The following is a 14,525-nucleotide window of genomic DNA, read 5'->3' on the forward strand; positions in this document are numbered from 1 at the left end:
AAAAGTCAGTGGATGGATGGATTTTATTCAAATAAATTGTCAGCATAAATTGATGCTCAAACATGGACGTTTTTCACCAAAATAAACACAATGCTATAAAACAGGCTTCACTACACATCTTAAAATATTTGTTTCCCTCCATATTTTAGGTGTCGTATATTTGTGGCGTCAATGACGTCAACATATGGTGGCAATGTTGAAAAATGGCAGATGCACAAAACGGGAAAATAACATGAATTATTTTTGTCATTCGTCACATTTTTTTTTAATTTTTGCAAATTTTTTTTTGTTCATCAAATTATGCAATTTCACTGAATAATTATTTATGTGCAAAATGTGTGTTTTTAAATATTTCCGTTCATAAAATACAGTGTTTTTAAAAGTCAGTGGCTGAATGAATTTTATTAAAATAAATTGTCAGCATAATTTGATGCAAAAAACATCTTTCAGTTTGAATGCAAAAAATTCAGTGTCAAAAAAAAAAAGCTTTCTTAATTAATGCACAAACTATCATTTGAGTTATATATTATTATTAGCTTCCCAACTGTGTTTGTTTACAACAGGGGTCACCAACGCGGTGCCCGCGGGCACCAGGTAGCCCGTAAGGACCAGATGAGTCGCCCGCTGGCCTGTTCTAAAAATAGCTCAAATAGCAGCACTTACCAGTGAGCTGCCTCTATTTTTTAAATTGTATTTATTTACTAGCAAGCTGGTCTCGCTTTGCCCGACATTTTTAATTCTAAAAGAGACAAAACTCAAATAGAATTTGAAAATCCAAGAAAATATTTTAAAGACTTGGTCTTCTTTTGTTTAAATAAATTCATTAATTTTTTTACTTTGCTTCTTATAACTTTCACAAAGACAATTTTAGAGAAAAAATACAACCTTAAAAATGATTTTAAGATTTTTAAACACATATACCTTTTTACCTTTTAAATTCCTTCCTCTTCTTTCCTGACAATTTAAATCAATGTTCAAGTAAATTTATTTGTTCTATTGTAAAGTATAATAAATACATTTTAATTTAATTTTTCATTTTAGCTTCTGTTTTTTCGACGATGAATATTTGTGAAATATTTCTTCAAACTTATTATGATTAAAATTTAAAAAAAATATTGTGGCAAATCTAGAAAATCTGTAGAATCAAATTTAAATCTTGTTTCAAAGTATTTTGAATGTATTTTAAATGTTTTGTTCTGGAAAATCTAGAAGAAATAATGATTTGTCTTTGTTAGAAATATAGCTTGGTCCAATTTGTTATATATTCTAACAAAGTGTAGATTGGATTTTAACCTATTTAAAACATGTCATCAAAATTCTAAAATTAATCTTAATCAGGAAAAATTACTAAATTACTTTTTTAATTTTTTCAAAAAGATTCGAATTAGCTAGTTTTTCTCTTTTTTTTTTCGGTTGAATTTTGAATTTTAAAGAGTCGAAATTGAAGATAAACTATGTTTCAAAATTTAATTGTCATTTTTTACGTGTTTTCTCCGCTTTTTAACCGTTCAATTAAGTGTAAATATTAAGTGTAAATATAATTAATTATTAATAATAACATGGAGTTAAAGGTAAATTGAGCAAATTGGCTATTTCTGGCAATTTATTTAAGTGTGTATCAAACTGGTAGCCCTTCGCATTAATCAGTACCCAAGAAGTAGCTCTTGGTTTCAAAAAGGTTGGTGACCCCTGGTTTACAAGCTAGCAACATTTTGTAACCTTGGAAAGTCTCGTGATCAACATTATTTTTCGCTCATGGTCTTTCTCCGGGGCTCAAATATGGACGTTTTTCACCAAAATAAAACAGGTTTCACTACACATCTTAAATTATTATTTTTTTCCCTCCATATTTTTGGTTTTTGTGGACATTTATGGCGTCGATGACGTCAACATATTGTGGCGATGTTGCAAAATGGCTGATGCACAAAAAGGGAAAATAACATAAATTTTTTGGTCATTTGTCACATATTTTTAAATTTTTGCAAACTGATTTTTTTTTTGTTAATCAAATATAAATTTCATTGAATAAAATATTTGTGAACATACTGTAGCAATGATGAAAAAGTGTGCATAGAGGTCCTTGTTCGGTATCGTAGGTCAAAGTCGGTTTTATGGCTGATGCGCGAAAAGTGAAAATGACATGGATTATTTTTTGTCATGTTTGGGTTTGTTAGTGTGTTCCTGTGTTCTGTGTTTAGTTCCTGTTTAAAGCCTGTATTTTGGATTCAAGACTTTTCATTTCCAGTCTCCGCATCTTGAGGCTTGAGCTACCATGCGGCAACGTAACAGAATGCTCCAGCCAATAAGTGACCTTGTAGTGACCGCCATTAGGAACTGGAAGGTGTTGACGGTGATGGAAGCAGAGAGTCTGCATCAATCGCCGGAGGAACACGACCCTTTGATGTGCGGCCCAGATGGCCATGTGGTCCAAATTGACTCAGTTTGGCCCGTCACGTGCTCGGGGCAAGCGCAAGCCGACCCCGGCGTTCTTCCTACGCACACCTCCTGTTTATCAGACACAGGTGCGGACGGCTTTGGGTATGGTCCTAGTGGCGTGCGAAACAGACAATATTACGTGTCAGTGGTCATGGATGCGTGCAGACCGGACAATATGATGTGTAGGTGGTCCTGAATTTTTACACACTGAATTTTAAACACTGTATTTTAAACAACTTTTTTTTTTAATACACACATTTTGGCAACAAAATGTTCCTGCTTAGGCTGCTGCCCCCGCGACCCGACTTCAATTTAGCAGAAGATGATGGATGGATTAATTTTTAATTCAATGAAATTGTCAGCATAATTAGAAAATTCAGTTGAAACGCAAACAAATCAGTAAAATAATTTAGTGTAAAAAAAAAAACCTTTCTTAATAAATACACAAACTATTATTTGAGTTATATATTATTATTAGCTTTCCAACTGTGTTTGTTTACAAGCTGGCAACATTTTGTAACCTTCGAAAGTATTGTGATCGACATTTTTTTTCGCTCATGGATCAAACATGGACGTTTTTCACCAAAATAAACACAATGATATAAAACAGGCTTCACTACACATCTAAAAATATATATATATTTTTTTTCTCCATATTTTTAATTTTTGTGGACAACATACTGTAGCGATGTTGAAAAAGTGTGCGTAGAGGTCCTTGTTTGGTACTGTAGGTCAAAGTCGGTTTTATGGCTCATACGCAGAAAGTTAAAATAACATGGATTATTTTTGTCGTGTTTGGGTTTGTGGGTGTTTTCCTCTGTTCTGTGATTAGTTCATGTTTAACGCCTCTGTTTTGGTTCAATTTCCTGGCACAGCTCCTTGCTCTGTTTTTTAATTAAAGACTTTCCATCTCCAGTCTCCGCATCTTGAGGTCCCGAACCTCGCTACCATGCGGCAACGTAACAGAATGCTCCAGCCAAAAAGTGACCTTGTAGTGACCGCCATTAGGAACTGGAAGGTGTTGACGGCGATGGAAGCAGAGAGTCTGCGTCATTCGCCGGAGGAACACGACCCTTTGATGTGGGGGCCAGATGGCCATGTGGTCCAAATTGACTCAGTTTGGCCCGTCACGTGCTCGGAGCAAGCGCAAGCCGACCCCAGCGTTCTTCTTACGTGCACCTCCTGTTTATCAGACACAGGTGCGGACAGCTTTGAGTATGGTAATCACTGTGCCAAACATGTCTTGTCCTGGGCTGCTAGCCGGTGTAGCTCAATGTTTTATTGTTATTTTATATTAAGTTGTTAACTTGGTATTTTTAAATGTACCATATTTCGCAAAAGTGACTTAATAATTATTTCCTAAGAAAATAAATAAATAAAATAATAATTATATATATATATATATATATATATATATATATATATATATATATATATATATATATATATATATATATATATATATATATATATATATATATATATATATATATATATATATATATATATATATATTACATTATAACAAAAATCAAAAATATGTAAAAAAAAAAAATAAATTACAACATAATAAAAATGTGAGTAAAAATTGTGTGTATGCTTAAACTACACATTTAGAATAATAAACTTCAAAAGTGAATCCAAATGAAAATAAATACAATAAAAAAATTAATAAAAAATATAAACACATATATATATTTATTCTATTTGTTTATATGAATTTTATTTTTTTAATTAAAAATAAAATAAAATAAAAATATTTCCTAAGAATATCCGTACAGCCCGTAAACTGCCAATATGAGAAAAGAAGAAAAAATAAACGTAAGAAGGCTTTGCTAAACATTTTAAAATACAATCCAGAGCGCTGCCGCATTTGCGTCAGTTATCTACAGACGTGGACGTTTGGTCATTTTAGTTTTAAGTATGAATTTTTTACACAAAGTTTTTTACACACTGAAATTTTACACACTGACATTTTTACACACTGATTTTTTTATACACTTAATTTTTTTACACTGAATTTTTTACACAATGAATTTTTTATACACTGAATTTTTTTACACTGAATTTTTCCGCACTGAATTTCTGCGACACTGAATTTTTTATACACAGATTTTTTTTACACTGAATTTTTTTGGACTGAATTTTTACACACTGACTTTTTACCCGCTGAATTTTTTATACACTGATTTTTTTTATACTAAATTTTTTAACACTGAATTTTTACACAGTGATTTTATTATACACTGAATTTTTACAAACATAATTTTTACACACTGAATGTTTACAAACAGAATTTTAACATACTGAATTTTTTTTACACTGAATTTTTTATACTCTGGATCTTTACACACTGATTTTTTTTGCAATGAAATTGTCATTATAATTTGATGTAAAAAAAAAAATAAAAATCAGTTACATAAATTCAGTGTCAAAAAAAAAGCTTTAATAATAAACACACAATCTATTATTTGACATTACCTTTCTAAAAGTGTTTGTTTCCAAGCTAGCAACATTTTATAACCTTCGGAAGTCTCGTGATCGACATTGTTTTTCGCTCATGACTCAAACATTTTTTCACAAAAATAAACACATTGATATAAAACAGGCTTCACTACACATCTTAAAATATTTTTTTCCTTCACATTTTTCTGGACAACTGTGGGGTCAGTGACGTCAACATACTGTAGCAATGTGGAAAAAAATGTGCATGGGTCCTTGTTTGATACCATAGGTCTCAAACCACGAACAGTGAAAATCAAATGGATTATTTTTGTCATGTTTGGGTTTGTTAGTGTGTTCCTGTGTTCTGTGCTTAGTTCCTGTTTAACGCCTGCATTTTGGATTCAAGACTTTTCACCTCCAGTCGCCGCATCTTGAGGTCCTGAACCCCGCTACCATGTGGCAACGTAACAGAATGCTCCAGCCAAAAAGTGACCTTGTAGTGACCGCCATTAGGAACTGTAAGGTGTTGACATACTGTAGCAATGTTGAAAAAGCGTGCGTAGAGGTCCTTTGTTCGATACTGTAGGTCAAAGTCTGTTTTATGGCCGAGGCGCGGTCCGAGAGGCCCTCAGTGGACCGCGAGGACGAAGGGAAACATAAATCCCTGGTGATTAATCCGGGCCACCCTGTGCGTTGCCGACAATGACACGCGCTCGTATTTCACCATTCATCCCCCGGAGCTCCTCCGCCGAGACGGGATTATCGGGGGATGGCGAGCCGTGCAGAAGACGAGCTCACGCTGATGCTCCTGCTTACATATTGAAGGCGGTGTTATTCATATTATTATCGGTAAGCCCGGCTTTGGCGGCGACACGCGACCCAGGTGACATGTTTGTGTCGCTGGCGTCTTTGTAAACACGACGTCTCACTCTGCCTCAGCTGGGTTGTCAGAAACGTGGATTTAGTGCCTGGCCATCATTCCTAATGCCTGATTAGGCCTCAAATCCACCTGTCCATGCCATTGCTGTGGCTAAAATGTACAAAACCCCAAAGCAGTGAAGTTGTCACGTTGTGAAAATGGTAAATAAAAACAGAATACAATGATTTGCAAATCCTTTTCAACGTATATTCAATTGAATGGACTGCAAAGACAAGATATTTCATGTTCACACTGAGAAACTTAGAATTTAATGGCAGCAACTGTTGCGTCGACCAGCATTCCTCCAATGGGGAATTCAAATTTCTAGTCTCTCCCAGATTCTTTTTATGGCAATAAGCTGATGTTTATATTCAATCACCAGGCAGAAGTTGGTATTTTGTGGTTTATTCTCCAAGCTTAGAGGACAAACGTGAGACCAATCTAAGACACCAGCGTTCCCTCGCCCGGTCCAGATCGGTCTCCTCTCAAATCCCCGGAAGTCCCGTGATCTTCCCTCTGTCCCTCGCCCCCACTCCCGTTGTTTAGACTACTCCGAGTTATCTCTACTCTGACACATTCCAATTTAGAAGGCCGACACCTTACTATGAAACTCAAAAGAAGGAAGAATACTAGCTATTCTTTATATGACTATAGGAGTTTAGAAAGAAGTAACACTTAAATGTGGATATGATTCTGATCTGCTTCCAACACAACACATTGCAAACAAGTTGTCACAGGGGCATTTTTACCAGTGTGTTACGTGGCCTTTCCTTTTAACAACCCTCAGTAAAGGTTTTGGAACTGAGGAGACACATTTTTGAAGTGGAATTATATCCCATTATTGCTTCATGTACAGCTTAAGTTGTTCAACAGTCTCCCTCCTGCTATTTTAGGTTTCTGGGTGTTGTTGATAAATGGCTTTGGCTTTGCATAGTAGAGTTTTAGACAGTTTGTACAGTTTAAGTTGTTCAACAGTCCAGGGGTCTCCGTTGTGGTATTTTAGGCTTCATATTGCACCACACATTTTCAAATGGAGACAGGTCTGGACTACAGGCCTAGTACCAAACACTCTTTTACTACGAAGCGACGCTGTTGTAACAGGCGGCTTGGCATTGTCTCGCTGAAATAAGCAGGGGCGTCCATGATAACGTTGCTTGGATGGCAACGGCATCCACAGTTTCCAAAAACAATTTGAAACGTGTAGTCGTCCAACCTCAGAACACTTTTCCACTTTGCATCAGTCCATCGGGCCCAGCGAAGGCGGCGTTTCTGGGTGTTGTTGATAAATGGATTTGGCTTTGGCTTTGCATAGTAGAGTTTTAACTTGCACTTACCGATGTAGCGACCAACTGTAGTTACTGACAGTGGTTTTCTGAAGTGTTCCTGAGCCCATGTGGTGATATCCTTTACACACTGATGTCGCTTTTTGATGCAGTACCGCCTGAGGGATCAAAGGTCACGGCATTTAATTTTGGTTTTCAGCCTTCTGAACCTTTTGATGATATTACGGACCGTAGATGGTGAAATCCCTAAATTCCTTGCAATTCCTGTTTGAGAAATGTTGTTCTTAAACTGTCATTGCTAAAAAAATAATAATAATGAATTAAAATCAATGTTGTTATTGATCTATTGAAAGTTCCAATAACTTCACATCTAATATTTCACTTTTAAATGTTTTTTTTGGGGAAGATTCTGCATATGTTGTGCTTTTTGCCAAGTTTTCTTTGACAAAAAGGGCATAAAACTGACAAAAAGAACGTAACAAAGTAATAAAACCTAAATTTGACGAATAGATCTGAAGTTGATTTGGATATTTAAGCGTTGAAAGTAAACAAAAGAAAATGTGTGACTAATTTTAAACACCTTAATGAGTGGAGCCCTTTTGGATTCCTGGGATTTTAATATATATATTGTGTTATGTTATTGCTCAAAAAATAATAATGAATTAAATTCTAAGTTAAGAATTATTGACCTATTTAAGATCCAATTACATCTCATGAAATATTCCGCCTGGAAACTTATTTTGAGGGAACATGTTGCACATGTTGTGTTTTTGCCATAAAAAACAAATGTATAAAACATAAAATATAAAATACCAATTTACTTTATATCGACAGATAGATTTAGGTGTAAGAAAGATTTAAGTGTTGAGTACAAAAATATGAAAATAATAATATATGACTTATTTTTGTAAAACATTTTGGCTGAGACCTTTCGGGTCCCCGGGACCAAACTTGAGGGGAACCTTAAAGGATAAAAAATATAAAATTGTTGTATTTTTTTTGTTTTATCATTATTTATTTTTTTAAATTAATCAATACAACAAAATATTAAACAATAAAACCATAATAATACAATTCTAATTCCAAAACCAAACCCGGCCAAGCAACATTCACAAAACACAAAACAATCCAAAAGTAGTCCAACAAAAATGAATAGTATCAACAACAGTATCAATATTAATAAGAATTCCAACATAGCAGTGATTAAAAATCCCTCATTTGCATTAACGTCACAAGCCATTTATAAAAAATAAAATAAAAACATTTAAAAAACTGATGTATAAAACATAAAACATGAAATACCAATTTACTTTATATCGACAGATACATTTAAGTGTAAGAAAGATATAAGTGTTGGATAAAAAATGTAAAAATAATAATATATGACTTCTTTTTAAAACATTTTTGGCTGAGACCCTTTCGGGTGCCCGGGACCAAACTTGAGGGGAACCCTAAAAGTTAAAAAATATAAAATTATTGTATTTTTTTTTGTTTTATTATTATTATTATTTTAATTAATCAATCCAACAAAAATAATAAACAATAAAACAATAATAATACAATTCCACTTCCAAAACCAAACCCGGCCCAGCAATGTTCAGAGTAGCAATCAACAGAGCAATTGAGAGGACACACAAGCATGACACAAAACAATCCAAAAGTAGTCAAACAAAAATGAATAATATATCAACAACAGTATCGATATTAATAAGTATTCCAACATAGTAGTGATTAAAAATCCCTCATTTACATTATTGTCACAGCCGTTTATAAAAAAAAATTAATAAAAACATTTAAAAAACAGATGTATAAAACATAAAACATGAAATAACAATTTATGTTATATCGACAGATACATTTAAGTGTAAAAAATATTTAAGTGTTGGATAAACAAATTAAAAATAATAATATGTGACTTGTTTTTAAAACATTTTTGGCTGAGACCCTTTCGGGTCCCCGGGACAAACTTGAGAGGAACCCTAAAGGTAAAAAAAATATAAAATGATTGTATTTTTTTTGTTTTATTATTATTATTATTTTTAATTAATCAATCCAACAAAAATAATAAACAATAATACAATAATAATACAATTCCACTTCCAAAACCAAACCCGGCCCAGCAACGTTCAGAGTAGCAATCAACAGAGCAATTGAGAGGACACACAAACATGACACAAAACAATCCAAAAGTAGTCAAACAAAAATGAATAATATCAACAACAGTATCAATATTAATAAGTACTCCAATATAGCAGTGATTAAAAATCCCTCATTTACATTATTGTCACAGCCATTTATAAAAAAATAAAATAAAAACGTTTAAAAAACAGATGTATAAAACATAAAACATGAAATACCAATTTATGTTATATCGACAGATACATTTAAGTGTAAAAAAGATTTAAGTGTTGGATAAAAAAATTAAAAATAATAATATGTGACTTGTTTTTATAACATTTTTGGCTGAGACCCTTTCGGGTCCCCGGGACAAACTTGAGAGGAACACTAAAGGTTAAAAAATATGAAATTACTGCATTGGTTTTGAAAATAAAAAAATATCAAAATGGCCAAAGCCAGCTTTGATATTTCAGTGTTCAGTCGAATACCAAAACATCTACCCGATGAAAATGATTTCCCTAATGTTTTGCTTTTCAAAAACGGATCACTAAGAACTAATATAATCTGCTTCCGATTGGATGGGGGGCGGGGCTTACTGTAACCTGCAGTTAAAGCCGATCCACTCCAGAGGTGACGCTGGAAAGGCCTCGTTAGAAAGCCGATTATTGATTACGGCGACATTAAACGTTGAAGTAATCACTGCGTTCGTTAAAGGATTGCATGATGAATAATAGATGAGAGGGAAAGGCCAGACAGGCTGAAGAATGGCCGGCAGTCTCGCAAGACTTCTTGTTGCTGCCATTTTCTATGATATTCATTTTTCAAATGTGTCACTTTTTATGTAGCTTTGCATTTTTGGCTCAATTACGAAAACAAACAATGTGTTAGAAATTAGTATCTATTTTAACATGTATGCATCTTAGGGCTGCAACTAACCACTATTTTAATAGTCAAATTTTTTTTGTCAAAAAATCGGGATTTTTTTTGTCAAAAGGTCGGTATTTTTTCCAAGGGTCAAAAAGTCGGGATTTTTTTTTTGTCAAAAACTCTGAATTTTTTCTATCTGTCAAAAATTCTGGATTTTGGGGGATTTTTTTTGTCAAAAAGTCTGGATTTTTTTAATCAAAATGTCGGAATTTTTTCAATGTGTCAAAAATTGTGGATTTTTTTGGTCAAAAAATCTGGATTTTTGGGGGATTTTTGTAAATGTCAAAATTCTGAATTTTTTTCTAAGTGTCAAAAAGTCGGGAATTCTTTAGTCAAAAAAAAAATCCTGACTTTTCGGGATTTTTTCTAAGTGTTAAAAGTCTGGATCTTTTTTAAGTGTCAAAAAATCGGGATTTTTTTGGTCAAAATAATCGGGATTTTTCAAGATTTTTTCTAAGTGTCCAAAAATTGGGATTTTTACCAAGTGTCAAAAAGTCTGGGTTTTTTTGTTAATAAGTCTGGATTTTTTTATAAGTGTCAAAAAATCGGGGGTTTTCTTGTCAAAAAATCTGGATTTTCCTGGATTTTTTCTAAGTGTCAAAAAATCAGGGTTTTTTTGGTCAAAAAGTCTGGATTTTTTCCAAGTGTCAAAAAGTCTGAATTTTTTGGGTCAAAAAGTTGGGATTTTTTCCAAGTGTCAAAAAGTCGGGGTTTTTTTTGTCAAAAAGTCGGGGGGTTTTTTGTCAAAAAGTCGGGATTTTTTTCTAAGTGTCAAAAAGTTGGAATTTTTTGGGTCAAAAAGTTGGGATTTTTTCCAAGTGTCAAAAAGTCAGGGTTTTTTTTGTCAAAAAGTCAGGATTTTTTCTATGTGTCAAAAAGTCTGGATTTTTTCTGTGTGTCAAAAAGTCGGAAATTATTGAGTCAAAAAGTTGGGATTTTTTCTAAGTGTCAAAAAGTCGGGGGTTTTTTGTTAAAGAGTCTGGATTTTTTCTAAGTGTCAAAAAATCAGGGTTTTTCTTGTCAAAAAATCTGGATTTTCCTGGATTTTTTCTAAGTGTCAAAAAGTCGGAATTTTTTGGGTCAAAAAGTTGGGATTTTTTCCAAGTGTCAAAAGTTGGGATTTTTTCCAAGTGTCAAAAAATCTGTTTTTTTTTGTCAAAAAGTCGGGATTTTTTCTATGTGTCAAAAAGTCGGAATTTTTTGGGACAAAAAGTTGGGATTTTTTCTAAGTGTCAAAAAGTCGGGGTTTTTTTGTCGAAAAGTCTGGATTTTTTCTAAATGTCAAAAAGTCGGAATTTTTTGGGTCAAAAAATTGGGATTTTTTCGAAGTGTCAAAAAGTCAGGGGTTTTTTTGTCAAAAAGTCGGGATTTTTTCTGTGTCAAAAATTCGGGATTTTTTTCTATGTCAAAAAGTTGGAATCATTTGGGTCAAAAAGCTGGGATTTTTTCGAAGTGTCAAAAAGTAGGGCGTTTTTTTGTCAAAAAGTCGGGATTTTTTCCAAATGTCAAAAAGTCGGAATTTTTTGGGTCAAAAAGTTGGGATTTTTTCTAAGTGTCAAAAACTCGGGGGTTTTTTTGTCAAAAAGTTGGGATTTTTTCTAAGTGTCAAAAAGTCGGGGGTTTTTTTGTCAAAAAGTCGGGATTTTTTCTAAATGTCAAAAAGTCGGGATTTTTTGGGTCAAAAAGTTGGGATTTTTTCTAAGTGTCAAAAAGTCGGGGTTTTTTTGGTCAAAAAGTCAGTGTGTTTCTAAGTTAGATTGTTTCTAAGTGTCAGACGAGCGAGCGGCGAAGCATCCTTTTGTCCGCCGTCAGCTAGCTTGACCACAATTAACAGGCCACTTCGCAGGCGTGAATTTTAATGACTCCACCCGACAGTGTGCAATTACCGGCCAGTGTGCGACACACACACACACACACACACACACACACACACACACACACACATTGTGTTATGAAGAAATAAGTGCTGTGATGTGCGTCATTAGACAACAGCATTTGTTCCCACTAGCATCTGCGGGCCCATCTGTACGCGCACGCCGCTAAGGACATTCCAGCCTTTATCGCTAGCTCTGTTTGTCCACACTTGTGTGTGTGTGCGCTTGTGCGTGTGTGTGTGTGTGTGTGTGTGTGTGTGTGTGTGTGTGTGTGTGTGTGTGTGTGTGTGTGTGTGTGTGTGTAGTCCTAATGAATGTCTCTCTGGTGGACGAGCGTGTAAACACTGGAGGAGAGTGAACTCTGGCAAGCGCCATTCCCATTTGGCTCAATTAGGGCAGAAACGGAGACAATCAGCGGCGTTGGCCCCTCAGCCTGCTGGCCGTGGCGGCGCTAGCTACACAAAAAAAAAAGAAAACGGGGAATGTGAGTAATCAAAGTCGGTAATTAGAAAGAGTGTTTGGAGGGTGGGGGCTCACAGCCTGCAGGAACCAAAACGTGGCAAAACTCTCCGTCTTTTATGGTTTCTCTGAGCAAGAACTTCTTCTCCTTCGTCTCTTCGATGGAACGTCGAGGGACGAGGACCGCCGTCCACGTTTTGATCAGCGGGTTGACGGCGAGCGCGGAAAGGCCCAAGCGGAGATGCTGGGGAGGAAAAGGCGTGGTGCCTTCAAAGAGCGACGTCCGACTGGGAATTCTAAGTCTGAAGTGTTGCGCTTTTAAACGCCGAGAGAACTTTCTCTGGTCTTGAACACTACTCTTCTCTCTCTACGTACCTTTTGTTACTTTGGTGGTGGCCAAAGTGTGGCCCTAGGGCCCAAAGTGGCCCCTAGCTAATTGCTGTGCGTCCCACAGCACAATCGCTGGAATTCTGGTATCAGCATGCTAGCTTTTTATGCTAATTTTGCAGCTATACGTGAAGGATGCTACCTGAAAACATTAGTATGCTATCTTTTTTTGTTTAGCGAATTTTATAGATATACATCTGTGTCAAAAAGTGTAAAAAAGCGTCAAAAAGTGTAAAAAAGTGTAAAAAATTGTAAAAAAATTGTAAAAAAGTGTAAAAAAAAGTCGGAATTTTTTCTATATGTCAAAACATTTTGATTTTGTTTCTAAGTGTCAAAAAGTCTGGATTTTTTTGGTCAAAAAGTTGGAACTTTTTCTAAATGTCAAAAAGTCTGGATTTTTTTGGTCAAAAAGTTGGAACTTTTTCTAAGTGTCAAAAAGTCTGGATTTTTTTGGTCAAAAAGTTGGAACTTTTTCTAAGTGTCAAAAATTCTGGATTTTTTTTGTAAAAAAAAATCTGGATTTTTTGGGATTTTTTTTAAGTGTCAAAAAATTGGGATTTTTCCAAGTGTCAAAAAGTCGGGGGTTTTTTTTGTTTAAAAGTCTGGATTTTTTTCTAAGTGTCAAAAAGTCCTGATTTGTTTCTAAGTATCAAAAAGTATGGATTTTTTTGGTCCAAAAATCGGGATTTTTCTGGGATTTTTTTCTACGTGTCAAAAAGTTATGATTTTTTTTCCAAGTGTCAAAAAGTCTGGGTTTTTTTTGTTTAAAAATCTGGATTTTTTTCTATGTGTCAAAAAGTCTGGATTTTTTTCTAAATGTCAAAAAATCTGGATTTTTTTGTCAAAAAGTCTGGATTTTTTCTAAAATCAAATAGTCTGGGTTTTTTTCTGTTTAAAAGTCTGGATTTTTTTCTAAGTGTCAAAAAGTCTGGATTTTTCTGTCAAAAAATCGGGATTTTAGGGGATTTTTTATAAGTGTCAATAAATTGGGATTTTTTCCAAGTGTCAAAAAGTTGGGGTGTTTTTTTGTCAAAAAGTCTGGATTTTTTCTATATCTCAAAAAGCCTGGGGGTTTTTTTTGTCAAAAAATCAGAATTTTTTCCAAGTGTTTTTTTCAAAATGTCAAAAAGAGGCCGAAAGTGGCCCCTAGCTAATTTTTATGCGTCCCACAGCCAATCGCTGGCATTCTAGTATCAGCATGCTAGCTTTTTTTGCTAATTTGGCAGGTATACGTGGAGGACGCTACCTGTATGCTTTTTTTAGTTAATTTTGTAGGTATACATCTCAGTCATATGTTGGTACTTGTTGCATGCTAACGTTAGCGTGATAGCATTTGAAAGTTTTATTTTATTAATTTATTTTGATAATTTAGCAGGTAGACACTTCAGTGTCATATATTTAGGTATTTCATTCATGCTAACTGTTGGCATGCTATATTTTTTGCTAATTTTGCAGGTATACGTGGAGGACGCTACCTGTAAACATTACTATGCCCCTTTTTTTTTTTTTAGCTAATTTTATAAGTATACGTCTCAGTCATATGTTGGTACTTGATGTGTGCTAATGTTAGTGTGATAGCATTTTAAATAAATTTTTCAGGTACACGCTTCAGAGTAATTTATTGTTACACTTGACACATGTTACAGTTAGCATTTTTGCATTCAAGTTTTGTTTTTT

This window comes from Entelurus aequoreus, linkage group LG04 (genome assembly GCF_033978785.1).
Source record: "Entelurus aequoreus isolate RoL-2023_Sb linkage group LG04, RoL_Eaeq_v1.1, whole genome shotgun sequence".
NCBI classification, from domain to species: domain Eukaryota; kingdom Metazoa; phylum Chordata; class Actinopteri; order Syngnathiformes; family Syngnathidae; genus Entelurus; species Entelurus aequoreus.